The sequence below is a fragment of the Saccopteryx bilineata genome, chromosome 5, assembly GCF_036850765.1.
Source record: "Saccopteryx bilineata isolate mSacBil1 chromosome 5, mSacBil1_pri_phased_curated, whole genome shotgun sequence".
In the NCBI taxonomy this organism is placed as follows: domain Eukaryota; kingdom Metazoa; phylum Chordata; class Mammalia; order Chiroptera; family Emballonuridae; genus Saccopteryx; species Saccopteryx bilineata.
Window position 1 is genome coordinate 136155833 of NC_089494.1, and position 16728 is coordinate 136172560.

The following is a 16728-nucleotide window of genomic DNA, read 5'->3' on the forward strand; positions in this document are numbered from 1 at the left end:
GTCTTTCTCTGCCTGGCTTATTTCACTTAATAACCTCCAGGTCCATCCATGCCATCACAAAAGGTAAGATTTCTTTCTTTTTCACAGCTGTGTAGTATTCCATTGTGTATATGTACCACTGCTTTTTAATCCACTCGTCCACTGACGGACACCTGGGCTGTTTCCAGATCTTGGCTATTGTAAACAACGTTGCAATAAACACGGGAATGCATATCTTCTTTTGAATCAGTGATCTTGAATTTTTAGGACATATTCCTAAAAGTGGGATAGTTGGGTCAAAAGGCAGTTCTATTTATAATTTTTTTTTTTTGTATTTTTCTGAAGCTGGAAACGGGGAGAGACAGTCAGACAGACTCCCGCATGCGCGCGACCGGGATCCACCTGGCACGCCCACCAGGGGCGATGCTCTGCCCACCAGGGGGTGATGCTCTGCCCCTCCGGGGCATCGCTCTGCCACGACCAGAGCCACTCTAGCACCTGGGGCAGAGGCCAAGGAGCCATCCCCAGCGCCCGGGCCATCTTTGCTCCAATGGAGCCTTGGCTGCGGGAGGGGAAGAGAGAGACAGAGAGGAAGGAGGGGGTGGGGGTGGAGAAGCAAATGGGTGCTTCTCCTGTGTGCCCTGGCCGGGAATTGAACCCGGGTCTCCCGCACGCCAGGCCGATGCTCTACCGCTGAGACAACCGGCAAGGGCTATTTATAATTTTTTGAGGAATCTCCATACTGTTTTCCACAGTGGCTGCACCAGTCTGCATTCCCACCAGCAGTGCAGGAGGGTTCCCTTTCCTCTACATCCTCGCCAGCACTTATTGAGTGTTGTTTTGTTAATAAGCACCAGTCTGACTGGTGTGAAGTGGTATCTCATTGTAGTTTTACCATATCTTTCACTCCATAAGATGCACCTGACCATAAAACACACCTAGGGTTTGAAGGAGGAAAATAAGAAAAAAAATATTCTGAACCAAATAAAATATTTAATATACGATAAAATACCATATTTTTTGCTTCATAAGACTCAGGCATTTCTCCTCCACTTTTTTTGGGGGAAAGTGTCTTATGGAGCAAAAAATCTGGTAATTTGCATTTCTCTATATTTAGTGATATTGAACACTTTTTTTCAGAGACAGAGCGAGAGTCAGAGAGAGGGATAGATAGGGACAGACAGAAAGGAACACAGAGAGATGAGAAGCATCAATCATCAGTTTTTTGTTGCGACACCTTAGTTGTTCATTGATTGCTTTCTCATATGTGCCTTGACGGGGGGGGGGGGCTACAGCAGACCGAGTAACCCCTTGCTCAAGCCAGTGACCTTGGGTCCTAGCTGTGAGCTTTGCTCAAACCAGATGAGCCCATGCTCAAGCTGGTGACCTCGGGGTCTTGAACCTGGGACCTCCGCATCCTAGTCCAACGCTCGATCCACTGCGCCACCGCCTGGTCAGGCAATGTTGAACATTTTTTCATATGTGTATTGGCCATCTGTATATTCTCACTGAAGAAGTGTCTATGCAGTTCCTTTGCCCATTTTTAATTGGATTGTTTACCTTTCTGATGTTGAGTTTTAGAAGCCCTTAAAATATTCTAATGCAATGAACTCAAAATAGCCATGTTTTCAAAAATATAATATTATATCTGTTTAAGAATAATTGCTTGCTTGCAGAATTTCTGTGCAATGTTTGCAACTTGCTGTATTTTGGCAGGAATAACAAAGCCAAGTGTGGAAAACTTCTCTCAGACTGAATAGTGCACTTTTAACAATCCATCTTTAGGATCTAATTCCATATTAGCCTCGATGCTACAAAACAAAATGAATGACTTTTTAAGTTTCATGTTCTCACTCTTCTGACAGATGAAAACAATAGTGTTTACAACTTTTCTGTAAATATGAAGTCAATTCAAAGTAAATATATATTTTAAATTAAAATAAAAATAGAAATGTGAAAGAAGTCCTTCAGGCAGAGGAAGATTTCATCCACATGCAAATCAGGATGTACACCAAGGAGTAAAGAGAATAGGAAATGGTAAATATATGGGTAAACATTTTTAAATTTCTTGTTCATGTGTTTTACTCTTAAAGTGTAATAAAGAATGTTGGTGCTTATAAGTGCATATATAATGAATAACCATAATAGTGTAAAGATTGAGAAAAAAGGAATGTAGATAAGTTGTTATGATTCTTAAATTCACAGGAAATTCTGTTTGAAGGTAGAGTGTCATAATTTAAAGATGTATGATAATTTCTAAACCGTAATAAGAAACACTAATAATACAAAATATAGCTATGCCAATAAGCCAATAAAGAAGTTAAAATGGAAGGATAATAACATGGAAAAGGGAGTGAAGAACAGATGGAATAAATTTATAACAAACAGCAAGAAGGAAGTTTAAACCCAAAATAAGTTTAAAATTTCATTAGCTGTAAATGTTCTAAACAACCAAAATAAAAGGCAGCATTTAAAATATAAAACCTTTATATACAATTTAAATATAAAAACATAGTTTAAAAGTAAAATGATGAAAAAATAGTATTAACACTAATCACAAGAAATATGGAGTAACCATGTAAATGTCAGGCAAAATAAATTACAGAGCCAAGAATATTAATTGGAATAAAGAAGGTCATTTCATAATAAAAGGGTCAATAAATCACAAGGATATAAAACTCTAAATGTGATGTAGCTAATATCAGCGCTTCAAAATTCATGAAGCAAGAAAACTGACAGACAGCAAAGAGAAATAAATAGATCCACAACTTTAGTCCAACATCATGTAGATGGCAGTGTTCATCTCTCACTAATTGATAGAACAAGTAAATCAGTAAGAATAATGTACACTAGAACAACTTTCAACAAACTTAACCCAAGTTATAAACCAGTACACTGAACCATGGCCAAAAACACATGCTTTTAAAATAGCACAAGAAACATTTCTCAAGAGTTACTATAACATAGGCTGTGAAACAGATTTCAATAAATTCAAAATAATTCAAATCATACAAACATGGTTATTTTTTCTTTTTCTTTTTCTTTTTTTTTTTTTAGCAAGAGAGCGATACACAGGGACACACAGACAGGAAAGGAGAGAAATGAGAAGCATCAACTCATAGTTACAGCACCTTAGTTGTTCATTGATTGTTTTCTCATATGTGCCTTGACCAGGGGGGCTCCAGCCAGTGCATTTCTCATTTTAATTATAATGCGTCTTATTGTGGGCCTTTTGGCATTCATCTTTAATAGCACTCTCTGTGCTTCTTGAACTTGTGTGACTTTTTCTTCACTATGTTAGGGAAGTTCTCAGCTATAATATCTTTAAACAAGTTGTCTATCCCTTGTTTATTCTCTTCTCCTTCAGGAACCCCTATGATGTAGATGTTGTTTTGCTTGATGTTTCAGAGGGCTCTTAGACTTTCCTCAGCCTTCTTGTGACTCTTTTCTTTTTGATGCAGTGTTTCTGTGCTTATAATGTTTATCTTGTCCTCCAAATTGCTGATTCAATCCTCCATTTCATCTAACCTTTTGTTGATTCTTTCTAGCGCAGTCTTATAAGTAAGGAATACTTCAAAAATTTGTGTGTCATCTTGTTCAGGGACCATGCTAATCTTCTCTGTATCGTTCCCATTTTAGTACATGTGCTGCTTAAATTAACACTTCTGTGTATTTTTAGTTATGATATTTCTTTTCAGCCAGACTTCAAGTGGTTCTCAATGATGGTTGTTTTGAAGTTTAGTTGTAATTTTGATGGGAGCATGCTAGTATCATGTTTAACCACTTTGCCATCTTGATCTGAAGCCTCAGGGTTTGTCTTAATGAGTGTCTGAATCTACAACATTTTACAGTTGTGTTAAAGGGTTTAAGCTTAGATAATAAATCATTTGTTTTCAGTAAACACCTTTACAGCATTCAGAATTTCAGGTGACTATAGCTGCACATGCTAGGTCATAACAACAAATGTTCCTACTTAAAGGCACCATTGCTTGCCTTGGGAATAGAGTTACTGTACATTTCCCCAATTACTCAGGAATGTTTCAAGTCTCTGATAAGAGCAGTGTCCTTAGCAGTTCCATTAAGAAACTGGCATGGTCCTTATTATTTATTTATTTATTCATCCATTCATTTTGTGACAGAGACAGAGAGAGACAGAGAGAGGGAAAGATATGGACAGACAGACAGGAAGGGAGAGAGATGAGACGCCTCAATTCTTCATTGCGGCACCTTAGTTGTTCATTGATTGCTTTCTCATATGTGCCTTGACCAGGGGGCTACAGCAGACCAAGTAACCCCAGTGACCTTGGGCTCAAGCTGGTAAGTCTTACTCAAACTAGGTGAGTCCATGCTCCAGCTGGCAACTTCATGATTTCGAACCTGGGTCCTCTGCATCCCAGTCTGATGCTCTATTCACTGTGCCACTGCCTGGTCAGGCTCCTTATTATTTATTTTTAAAGTTTATTCATATTTTATTGCTTGTTCCTTATTAACACACAATGTACAGGTAAACAGTCAGTTGCTTAAGAGTTTTACCTGCCCAATGTATTTTAATGTAGCAGAGCAATGGTTAAGACCAGTGATTTTCAACCTTTTCATCTCATGGCACAAAAACTAATTAAAATTCTGTGGCACACCAAACAATGTTAAATTTTTTTGCCAATCTAACATAAAATAGATGTAATTTTGATTCATTTACACTGGACAACTATTGCTGGTTTTTTTATTTGACAATCTAAGGGAAGAGAGGTAAGTGCCTCTGATGGAATAGTCAGGTATCCCATGCTGTTCAAGTTCTTGTGGTGCACCAGTTGAAATGTGCTTCTTTAAACTTTTTGCTTGATTCTATAGTCATTGTCCTTTCTACTACTTGAAAATACCAGAGAAGAAGAATAATTTTATGCTTTTGCTTAATTAGGGGAAACAGGTAATTTATATTAAACAAAAATTTAAAAACTTATGTTGAATGTTTTCTTAGAAGAGGTGAGTATTAGGATTATTAAAACTAATCATCACTAAAATGAGCTCAGTAGAAACATTAATCCATGAATTCAGTTATATAGCACTTATTATAATGGTTTGTCTCTGTGATTTTTACACATATACAATCTTTCTCAAACTCATTAGCAGGATGCTTACTGGAGCGGTAATGGAGAGGAAAAACATAAAGCCAAGTGCAAAAAGAACAAAGTCTTTATAGATTAACAGAAAATTTAAATTTGAACTCTGCTCTTTTGGTGAGAGCTTCAATTATTTTAAGATATGACATGTGAAGCTGAAAATTAATGTGTGTGTGTGTATATATATATTACATTACAATTATATAAGTTAAAGTAACTTTTTTTAAAGGATCAGGCTGTCTCTGATAATAATACATATGCTTTAAACAAATTATTTTAAAATGTAAACCATCACAGGCCCTGGCCAGTTGGCTCAGTGGTAGAGCGTCGGCCTGGCATGCAGGAGTGCCGGGTTTGATTCCTGGCCAGGGCACACAGTGATGAGCATCGCACCATCCTGCCTTCTCCACTCCTCCACCCTCTCCTTCCTCTCTGTCTCATCTCTTCCCCGTCCTGGCAATGCCCGGGGCATCACATTGTGGAGCAAGAGGTTTGGTCCGGGCACTGGGGATGGCTCCGTGGCCTCTGCCTCAGGCACTAGAATGGCTCTGGATGCAACAGAGCGACACCCCAGATGGGCAGAGCGTCGCCCCTGGTGTGCATGCCGGGTGGATCCCGGTCGGGCGCATGCGGGAGTCTGTCTGACTGCCTCCCTGTTCCAGCTTCAGAAAAATAAAAAATAAAAATAAAAATAAAAATAAATAAAATGTAAACCATCACATATTTTTTTCTTTTTTTGCGAGACAGAAAGAGGTATAGATAGGGACAGACAGGCAGGAATGGAGAGAGCCAAGAAGTATCAATTCTTTGTTGCAGTACCTTAGTTGTTAATTGGCTGCCCTCATATGTACCCTGACCAGGGGGCCTCAGCCAAGATAGTGACCCCTTGCTCAAGCCAGTGACCTTGGGCTCAACCCAGTGACCTTGGGTTTCAAGCCACCAACCTTGGGCTTCAAGCCCGAGACCATGGGATCATGCCGACAATCGCATACCCAAGCCAGAGATCCTGCACTCAAGCTGGTAAGCCCGGCTCAAGCCAGTGACCTGGGGGCCTCAAACTTGGGTCTTTTGCGACCCAGGCTGATGCTGTATCCACTGCATCACTGCCTGGTCAGGCCATCATGGGTTTTATTATAACTGAACGAGCTGTTAAAATTGCTACAGTGTATCATGCCTAAGCTTTCAGTACTGTACAATATGTATGTAGGATGGTGGGCAAGGGGAAAGGTCACGTGAGACACCAGACCCGGGAACTTGGCTAGAACCACCCACATCCATACGCGCCAAAAGAAACTTCCCAGGAGCCCTTTGGAAAAAAGAGACTGTCAGCCAGTGAGATTTCACCACATTACATTAGCTCGACCACCCTAGAGACCCTTTAAATATCCCCCATGTGGGTAACCCTCTGAGAATTCCCTGGCCTCTGTCCCCAGGACTAGGGAACCTCGTCAGGCAGGAAGCACTGTACTCAATAAAGCCTTTTATTATTCCACACTTTGTGGCTCCGGCCCCTTCCTTCTTCCTCGGTGGGGAAAAATACCTTACATTTGGTGCTGAAACCCAGGAGGAGTCAGAAATCCACAAGGACTGCTCCTCTTCCCTTTCCCTCAGAGAAAGAACCAGGACCTCCAACCTTCCACCCACTTCGGCACACGGTGCGGTAAGTCCCCTGCCTCCAGCCTCCTCTCAGTTCTTTCCGCTGAGACTCCCTGTTCGAAACTGCAGCTGCATCAGGGACCTCTTTCCATTCCAAGTGCGTATGTGCCCGACCGTCCCGAGTACATCTACTTTACCTTATTCATCGGTGGCCAGAGCTTGAGTTGCGGGATGCCAATGCTCAACTCTGACCACTCCGAGGACTGAGGGCAGCCATGGGTGCTCAGGAATCTAAATCTAATCCAAAAACACCCCTGGAGTGCCTTATCTGAAATCTCTCTCTCCCTAAAGAAGAAGAAACTATTCTTCTTCTTTGCTGTGGCCAGGCCACAGAACCCACTGGATAATCGAACCAGGTAGCTTCGATGTTAACTAAGGGACTTTCGATGTTAACACCCTCACCAATTTAACTGTTGCCAAAAGAACTGGGAACTGGTTGGAGATCCCTTACATTCAGGGCTTCTAGTTATTCGCGCTCCCGTCCTAATCTCTGTGCCACCTGCTACATGGCGCAGGCCCTTTTTTAGGCCAGAGAAACATCACCTAAACCAGGGGTCTCAAACTCAACTCAGCATGTGGGCCGCAGAGCAAGATCACAGCCGTTGGCAGGCCGCACTAGGTCTACAAAAGGCAACTGTTACGCAACACTTTTCTCACTGCAGTTGAAAACAAAAAAAAATCAGTACAACAAGCACAATCATACATGCAGTTTACTCAGTGTCACAAAACGACCAGAAACTGTAGTTCGCATCACAACTGCTGTTACTAAAGCTAATATCTAGCTAGGATGCTAGAGAAATGAAAAATACAAGTAGGCCCCTAGGCTTACTTAATTTTATCCAAAATATTTTGAACTTCGTGGATTAGTCTGCTGGCCGCACAAAAAAGGTGGGAAAGGCTTAATCCCAAAACCAAGCCCCAGGCTACAAGGATTCTCAACACACATTAATATCACCTGGGCGACGGCCTCACGTGGGCAGTGCCATTTTTAACAAAGTGAGCATAATACATTTTATCTGCCCAACATGGCTGAATATTTCCACCCATCTTTTATTAATTTTGATGTGTTCATTTTTCCATTGTATTAATTTTTCAAAATTTAAATATACATTCAGTCTTCTAATTTTTTCATGGAGACAATTGTCGTCTATTTTGATGTCTGGCATTTCTTTAGAGAAAAACTCAAGATGAGATTCAATATCTGTCCAATATACTTGCAGTGAAGTATAAAAACACCATTGAAAACTATTATTTCTCGTGATGTTTGTTTCAGACCATTCTTCAATATATTGAAAACATGTCTGGTAAATATTCTGCACTTCTTTGATAACGTTTTCTGTTATGCCCGGATTTGATTCCTCTAAGTCTGACAATTTTCTTTTTATAATTAAAGGAAAAAATTTTTCTTCAAAATGAGATTTATATTGAAGGATAAAGTCATTCAAAATAAAAATAATTTCTGTAGCTGAAATGTGTTCACCTTCAATCTTTTGAATCGTTCTGTGAAAAATAGATGCTTGATTATGTACAAAATACATTAATATCTCAGATATTTTATTATTGCAAAACAATTCCAGAATTTTAGGACATTTGTCTAAACATTTGGATTCTCTGACCTCCCCCCACACCTATAAGGAAGCAAGTGAATACTAGCCAGGTGCAGAAAGAGAAAGATTAAATTAAACCTTTTCTTATATTGATGGCCATTTACAGGCATTTGTCCCCATGGAAGCTAGCCCTCTCCTCCTGAAAGTGTGAAGTTTATACATATATAAACTTCAGATATATATATATATATATACATATATATATATATCTGAACAAAGGAATGGCAGGTGAACACTAGGCTCAAATACTTGTAGAACATGCTCTATAGCAGGTGTTAGGCAAGCCATCTAACTTTTGAATATCCTAAAAGTTTTTGTATTCAATATTGGCTTTTTCACAAAATTGTTTTAAAGTAGCAACATGAATAGTAAAATGACTAAAATGCAAATAAATTGTAGTTATGTTATAAAGTACTGCACCCCAGATTCTGAAAGGTACCATACTTCATTTCATCAAGTTCACGTAGTGACACCCAGTTCAGATGAATTTGGAAAAGATTTATTGAAGGAGGAAATTTATTAAATATGCCAACCGCATATAGTTTACACAGGGCAACAATCCTAAATCATGTGTCTGATTATTATTCTAGGGGCTGGTTATATATCCTTAATTATACATGGGAGGAGAAAAAGCCTGACATCACGGCATAAGCTTATAACCATTGTTTTCACCTATACAGGTTTGGGAAAAGAATGAAGGGGAAGTGGGACACAATTTATTAGCAAGTTTATAACATTTGTCTATAGCAGGGGTAGTCAACCTTTTTATACCTACCACCCACTTTTATATCTCTGTTAGTAACAAAATTTTCTTTCCTCTTTTTTTTTTATAATATCAGACATTCTTTTTAAAAAATTTTTTTAAGACTTTATTAAATTTTTAGAGAGGAGAAAGAAAAAGGCAGGGGGAGAGAGAGAGAGAGAGAGAGAGAGAGAGAGAGAGAGAGAGACAGACAGACAAGGGGGACAAGCAGGAAGCATGAACTCCCATATGTGCCCTGACCCGGCAAGCCCAGGGTTTCAAACCGGCAACCTCAGTGTTCCAGGTCGACACTTGATCCCACTGCGCCACCACAGGTCAGGTGAGTAGTAAAATTTTCTAACCGCCCATCAGTTCCACAGTAATGGTGATTTATAAAGTAGGGAAGTAACTTTACTTTATAAAATTAATAAAGCAGAGTTACAGCAAGTTAAAGCATATAATAATAATTACTTACCAAGTACTTTATGTTAGATTTTCGCTGTTTGGCAGAATAAATCTTTATAAAACAACTTACTATAGTTAAATCTATCTTTTTATTTATACTTTGATTGCTCCGCTACCGCCCACCATGAAAGCTAGAATGTCCACTAGTGGGCAGTAGGGACCAGGTTGACTACCACTGGTCTATAGGATTCATAAAAAGACATTTCTACACATTAAAACTTACAAAGTAACACAATAGCAAAAATGTTACTCTACATACTAAAAGGTATTCCTATATTTTCTAGTGTTCACCTGCCATTCCTTTGTTCAGATATATATATACATTAACTACATGCTTTCAGGAGGAGAGGGGTTCAGTAGTTTCCATGGGGACAAATGCCTGTAAATGGCCCATCAATATAAGAAAAGGTTTAATTTAATCTTTCTCTTTCTGCACCTGGCTAGTATTCACTTGCTTCCTTATAGGTGTGGGGGGAGGTCAGAGAATCCAACTCTCCTTCCCTCTGCATTTCAATACAATGCCATCGGCCATCACGGTTTTGATGCTAAACACACAAGTACAAAGATCATTTATAAAATCTCTCCGCATGCCTAGCCCAAATTAATAAAATGTTCTTTAAGCTTCCTAAAATATTAATATTAATTCTGTAACTTTCAGTACCTTACAACAGTTATTATTACTTCTCCATCAATTGTCATGGCATATGATGCTGTGTTAATTGCATTTGATAAAATATGTGCATTGCAACCTATGCTTAGTATTTTCTTTTGGAGTAACTCTTGTAATTTTACATACACATTATTCACCCCTTTGCGTCTTTGCCCATCAAATTTTGTATTTGTATTATCAGCCGTTAGTGCAACAACTTTGGATTTCAAATTGTTTTCATTTATTACTCTGTATAGATGGTTTGACAAAATTCAGAAGTTTTGCCCTCAATGAATTCTAAATTTGAAATTTTTACTTGAATGCCCTTGGTAACATTAAAATATCTTACTATTATTGGATACAATTAATTTCATTATGATTTGATGCATCAGATAAAACTGTTACAAATGCTGCAGTTTCCAAGTCCTCTATAAGTATTTTGTCACACAGTAATTTTTAAATACTAATTTCAAAATAGCCTTGTATTTTGTCCTGGCACATGAAAATTTTGCATTGTTTTTCAATAATTTAGTTGCATAATCCATACTACGAAAACTTTGATTGTGAATTATGGTATGAAATGCAAATGTTCCCTCCATTGCAGCCAACTGTTTTTAATCTTCAGAATAATTTAAAGTTTTACAAAAACTTGGTACTTTACAACTGGAAGCTGAAGCATCTAATGATTGCTTTTGTTTGTTGGTGGTCAAGTGTTTCGTTATCACAGCTCTGCCCCCAACTGCAATGCAAAATTCTCTGCTGCAAATATTCTAGAAAACAATGGTATCTTTCTTTGATATGAGGAATGGAAATTCCTTTTTTCAATTTATCGTTGAAATGGCATTTTCTCTTTTTTTTTTTTTTTTTTCACCCTTAAATGAAATTTAAAATTAAAAATAAAATATAGAGCTACATGAACAATGCAAATACATTAGGAACTGAAAATGTTACATCATAGTAGGCAAATTTTTTGGAAAGTAAATTAATAAAATGAAATATCAAACAAAACCACTAATATGGAGTGATATTCGGGTGTATTTATCATTTTCCTTTTTTTTATTGTATTTATTTTTAATGGGGTGACATCAGTAAATCAAGATACATATATTCAAAGATAACATGTCCAGGTTGTCTTAAAGTTCAATTATGTTGCATACCCATCACCCAAAGTCAGATTGTCCAGTCACCCTCTATCTAGTTCTCTTTGTGCCCCTCCCCTCCCCCTTCCCTCTCCCTCTCCCCCCTCCCCCCGTAACCACCACACTCTTATCAATGTCTCTTGGTCTCACTTTTATGTCCCATCTACGTATGGAAAAATGCAGTTCCTGGTTTTTTCTGATTTACTTATTTCACTCCGTATAATGTTGTAAAGATCCCACCATTTTGCTATAAATGATCCGATGTCATCATTTCTTATGGCTGAATAGTATTCCACAGTGTATATGTGCCACATCTTCTTTATCCAGTCATCTATTGATGGGCTTTTTGGTTGTTTCCATGTCCTGGCCACTGTGAACAATGCTGCAATGAACATGGGGCTGCATGTGTCTTTACAGTCAATGTTTCTGAGTTTTTGGGGTATATACCCAGTAGAGGGATTGCTGGGTCATAAGGTAGTTCTATTTTCAGTTTTTTGAGGAACCACCATACTTTCTTCCATAATGGTTGTACTACTTTACATTCCCACCAACAGTGGATGAGGGTTCCTTTTTCTCCACAACCTCTCCAACATTTGCTATTACCTGTCTTGTTAATAATAGCTAGTCTAACAGGTGTGAGGTGGTATCTCATTGCAGTTTTGATTTGCATTTCTCTAATAGCTAAAGAAGATGAGCATCTTTTCATATATCTGTTGGCCATTTGTATTTCTTCCTGGGAGAAGTGTCTGTTCATATCCTCTTCCCATTTTTTTATTGGATTGTTTGTTTGTTTGTCGTTGAGTTTTATGAGTTCTTTGTATATTTTGGATATTAGGCCCTTATCTGAGCAGGTGTTTAAAAATATCATTTCCCAATTAGTTGGCTGTCTGTTTATCTTGTTATCAATTTCTCTTGCTGAACAGAAACTTCTTAGTCTGATGTAGTCCCATTCATTAATTTTTGCTTTCACTTCTCTTGCCTGTGGAGTCAAATTCATAAAATGCTCTTTAAAGCCCAGGTCCATGAGTTTGGTACCTATGTCTTCTTCTATGTACTTTATTGTTTCAGGTCTTATGTTTAGATCTTTGATCCATTTTGAGTTAATTTTAGTACAGGGGGACAAACTGTCGTCCAGCTTCATTCTTTTGCATGTGGCTTTCCAGTTGTCCCAGCACCATTTGTTGAAGAGGCTTTCTTTTCTCCATTGTGTGTTGTTGCCCCTTTATCAAAAATTATTTGACTATGTATATGTGGTTTTATTTCTGGGCTTTCTATTCTGTTCCATTGGTCTAAGTGTCTATTTTTCTGCCAATACCATATTGTTTTGATTGTCGTGGCCCTATAATAGAGTTTGAAGTCAGGTATTGTAATGCCCCCAGCTTCATTCCTTTTCTTTAGGATTGCTTTGGCTATTTGGCTTTTTATAGTTCCATATAAATCTGATGATTTTTTGCTCCATTTCTTTAAAAAATGTCATTGGAATTTTGATGGGAATTGCATTAAATTTGTATATAGCTTTGGGTAATATGGCCATCTTGATTATATTTATTCTTCCAGCCAAGAACAAGGAATATTCTTCCATCTCATAATGTCTTTTTCGATTTCCCTTAACAATGGTTTATAGTTTTCATTGTATAAGTCCTTTACATTCTTTGTTATGTTTATAACATAGGTATTTTATTTATTTTTTGTTGCAATCGTGAAGGGAATTATTCTTTTGAGTTCATTCTCAAATGTTTCATTGTTGGCATATAGAAAGGCTATTGACTTCTGTATGTTAATTTTGTATCCTGCGACCTTACTGTATTGGCTTATTGTTTCTAGAAGTCTTTTTGTGGATTCTTTGGGTTTTCGATGTATAGGATCATATCATCTGCAAAAAGTGATACCTTTACTTCTTCTTTTCCGATATGGATGCCTTTTATTTCTTTGTCTTGTCTGATTGCTCTGGCTAGAACCTCTAGTACCACATTAAATAAGAGTGGAGAGAGTGGACAACCCTGTCTTGTTCCTGATTTAAGGGGGAAAGCCTTCAGTTTAGTGCCATTTAGTATGATGTTAGCTGATGGTTTATCATATATGGCCTTTATCATGTTGAGATATTTTCCTTCTATACCCATTTTGTTGAGAGTCTTAAACATAAAATTGTGTTGTATTTTATCAAAAGCCTTTTCTGCATCTATTGATAATATCATGTGGTTCTTGTTCTTTGTTTTGTTGATATGGTGTATTATGTTAACCGTTTTACATATGTTGAACCATCCTTGAGATTCTGGGATGAATCCCACTTGATCATGATGTATTATTTTTTTAATATGTTGTTGTATTCGATTTGCTAGTATTTTGTGTAGTATTTTAGCATCTGTATTCATTAGAGATATTGGTCTGTAGTTTTCTTTTTTTGTGCCATCCTTACCTGGTTTTGGTATAAGGGTTATGTTTGCCTCATAAAATGTGTTTGGAAGTATTGCTTCTTCTTCAATTTTTTGGAAGACTTTCTGGAGAATAGGAACCAAGTCTTCTTTGAAGGTTTGATAAAATTCGCTGGTACAGCCGTCAGGGCCTGGACTTTTATTTTTGGGGAGGTTTTTAATGGTTTTTTCTATTTCTTCTCTACTAATAGGTCTGTTTAGGCTTTCTGCTTCTTCTTGACCCAGTCTAGGAAGGTTGTATTGTTTTAGGAATTTATCCATTTCTTCTAGGTTGTTGAATTTAGTGGCATAAAGTTTTTCATAGTATTCTACAATAATTCTTTGTATATCTATGGTGTCCGTGGTGATTTCTCCTCTTTCATTTTGGATTTTGTTTATATGAGTTCTTTCTCTTTTTTCCTTGGTAAGTCTTGCCAAGGGTTTGTCAATTTTGTTGATTTTTTCGAAGAACCAGCTCCTTGTTCTATTAATTTTTTCTATAGTTTTTCTGTTCTCCATTTCATTTATTTCTGCTCTGATTTTTATTATCTCCTTTCTTCGGCTGGTTTTGGGTTGTCTTTGTTCTTCATTTTCTAGTTCCTTAAGGTGTGAAGTTAAGTGGTTCACTTGGGCTCTCTCTTGTTTGTTCATATAGGCCTGAAGTGATATGAACTTCCCTCTTATCACTGCTTTTGCTGCATCCCATGGATTCTGATATGTCGTATTATCATTTTCATTTGTCTGTATATATCTTTTGATCTCTGCACTTATTTCTTCTTTGACCCATTCATTCTTTAAAAGTATGTTGTTTAGTTTCCACATTTTTGTGGGATTTTTTTCCTCTTTTTTGCAGTTGAATTCTAGTTTCAAGGCTTTATGATCAGAAAATATGCTTGGTACAACTTCGATTTTTCTGAATTTGCTGATGTTTTTTTGTTGCCCAACATATGGTCAATTCTTGAGAATGATCCATGTACACTAGAGAGAAATGTATACTCAGTCACTTTGGGATGAAATGTCCTGTAGATGTCTATCATATCCAGGTGCTCTAGTGTTTTGTTTAAGGCCACTATGTCTTTGTTGATTCTCTGTTTGGATGACCGATCTAGAGCCATCAGCAGTGTATTGAGGTCTCCAAGTATGATTGTATTTTTGTCAGTTTTTGTTTTAAGGTCAATATGTAGCTGTCTTATATATTTTGGTGCTCCTTGGTTTGGTGCATATATATTAAGAATTGTTATATCTTCTTGATTCAGTGTCCCCTTAGCCATTATGAAATGGTCATTTTTGTCTCTGAGTACTTTTGCTGTCTTGTAGTTAGCATCATCAGATATGAGTATTGCTACGCCTGCTTTTTTGTGGATGTTATTTGCTTGGAGCATTGTTTTCCAGCCTTTCACTTTGAATTTGTTTTTATTCTTTTTACTTAGATGAGTTTCTTGTAGGCAGCATACAGTTGGATTTTCTTTTTTGATCCGTTCGGCTACTCTGTGCCTTTTTATTGGTGAGTTTAATCCATTTACATTTAGTGTAATTATTGACACTTGTGAGTTCCTCATTGCCATTTTATAGATTGCTTTCTGTTAGTTTTGTGCCTTGTTTGATTCTTCTCTTTTGTTTTTCTATCTTTTGTTTTTATTTGGTTGTGTTCCATACATCTTTCCTCTGTTGCTATCTTTTTTATCTCATGTGCTTCTGTGGTGGTTTTTTCAATGGTGGTTACCATTAAGTAATGAAAAGGGTTCCTACCCTGTTCATTGTAGTGCACTATTTTGTGAGTACTTTTGCCCTCCATTGCCCTTTGCTACTGTTAATCTTCATCCTCTCCCCCCCTTTCTTATTGTTGTCACAGTTTAAAGTTGGTTTTGTTATGTTCTTCTTGGAGCTTTTACTTGTGGCTTTGTTGTTGTTGTTTTTTTATTCTTTGTATCTGATTGGAGAACCCTCTTTAGTATTTCCTGGAGTGGGGGTTTTCTGGTGATAAATTCTCTCATCTTTTCTGTATCTATGAATGTTTTTATTTCTCCTTCATATTTGAAGGATAGCTTTGATGGGTATAGTATTCGTGGCTGAAAGTTCCTCTCTTTCAAGACTTTAAATATTGGGGTCCACTCTCTTCTACCTTGTAGAGTTTCTGTTGAGAAATCTGATGATAATCTAATGGACCTTCCTTTATATGTTGTATTCTTCTTTTCCCTGGCTGCCTTGAGAATTTTTTCTTTGCAGTTGGTTTGTGCCAATTTTATTATGATGTGCCTTGAAGTAGGTTTGTTGGGGTTAAGAAAACTTGGAGTTCTGTTTGCTTCTTGAATTTGAGGTTTTAGTTCTTTCCACAGGCTTGGGAAGTTCTCATCTATTATTTGTTTGAGTATGTTCTCCATTCCATTTTCTCTCTCTTCTCCCTCTGATATACCTATTATTCTTATGTTATTCTTTTTGATGGAGTAGGATAATTCCTGTAGGGCTATCTTATTTTTTTTAATTTTTGAATCTCTTTCTTCTTCTCTTTGTTGAGCCTCAAGTTGCTTGTCTTCTATTTCGCTAATCCTCTCTTCTATCTGGCCTGTTCTATTAGCTAAGCTTGTTACCTCATTTTTCAGCTCATGAATTGAGTTTTTCATCTCTGTTTGATTTGTTTTTATAGTTTCAATTTCCTTGGAGATATACTCTTTGTGTTCATCGAGTTGTTTTCTGAGCTCCCTAAATTGCCTTTCTGTGTTTTCTTGTATATCTCTGAGTATTTTTAGGATTTCTATTTTAAATTCTATGTCGTTTAACTCCAAGGTTTCCAATATCTTAAATTTTTTCTCCATAGATTTTTCCTCATCTCTCTGTGTTACCTCTCTTTCTTTTGTATCCATGATATTTGATTTTCTCTTCTTTAATGGCATCTGAGGGTGGTTTTCTTGATAGTATTAATGAGATTTTATAAGGAATAAAAGGATAAAAAAATAAAAATAAAA

General features: G+C 37.2%; 1 non-coding gene across 1 annotated transcript; it reads right to left on the minus strand.

Annotated features, from left to right (window-relative positions):
* Window positions 1-3536: 3536 nt before the first annotated feature.
* LOC136307105 (U6 spliceosomal RNA) lies at window positions 3537-3642 on the minus strand. The gene has a single exon (XR_010725795.1). It is a non-coding gene; the product is annotated as a U6 spliceosomal RNA (small nuclear RNA).
* Between the last annotated feature and the right edge of the window lie 13086 nt (window positions 3643-16728).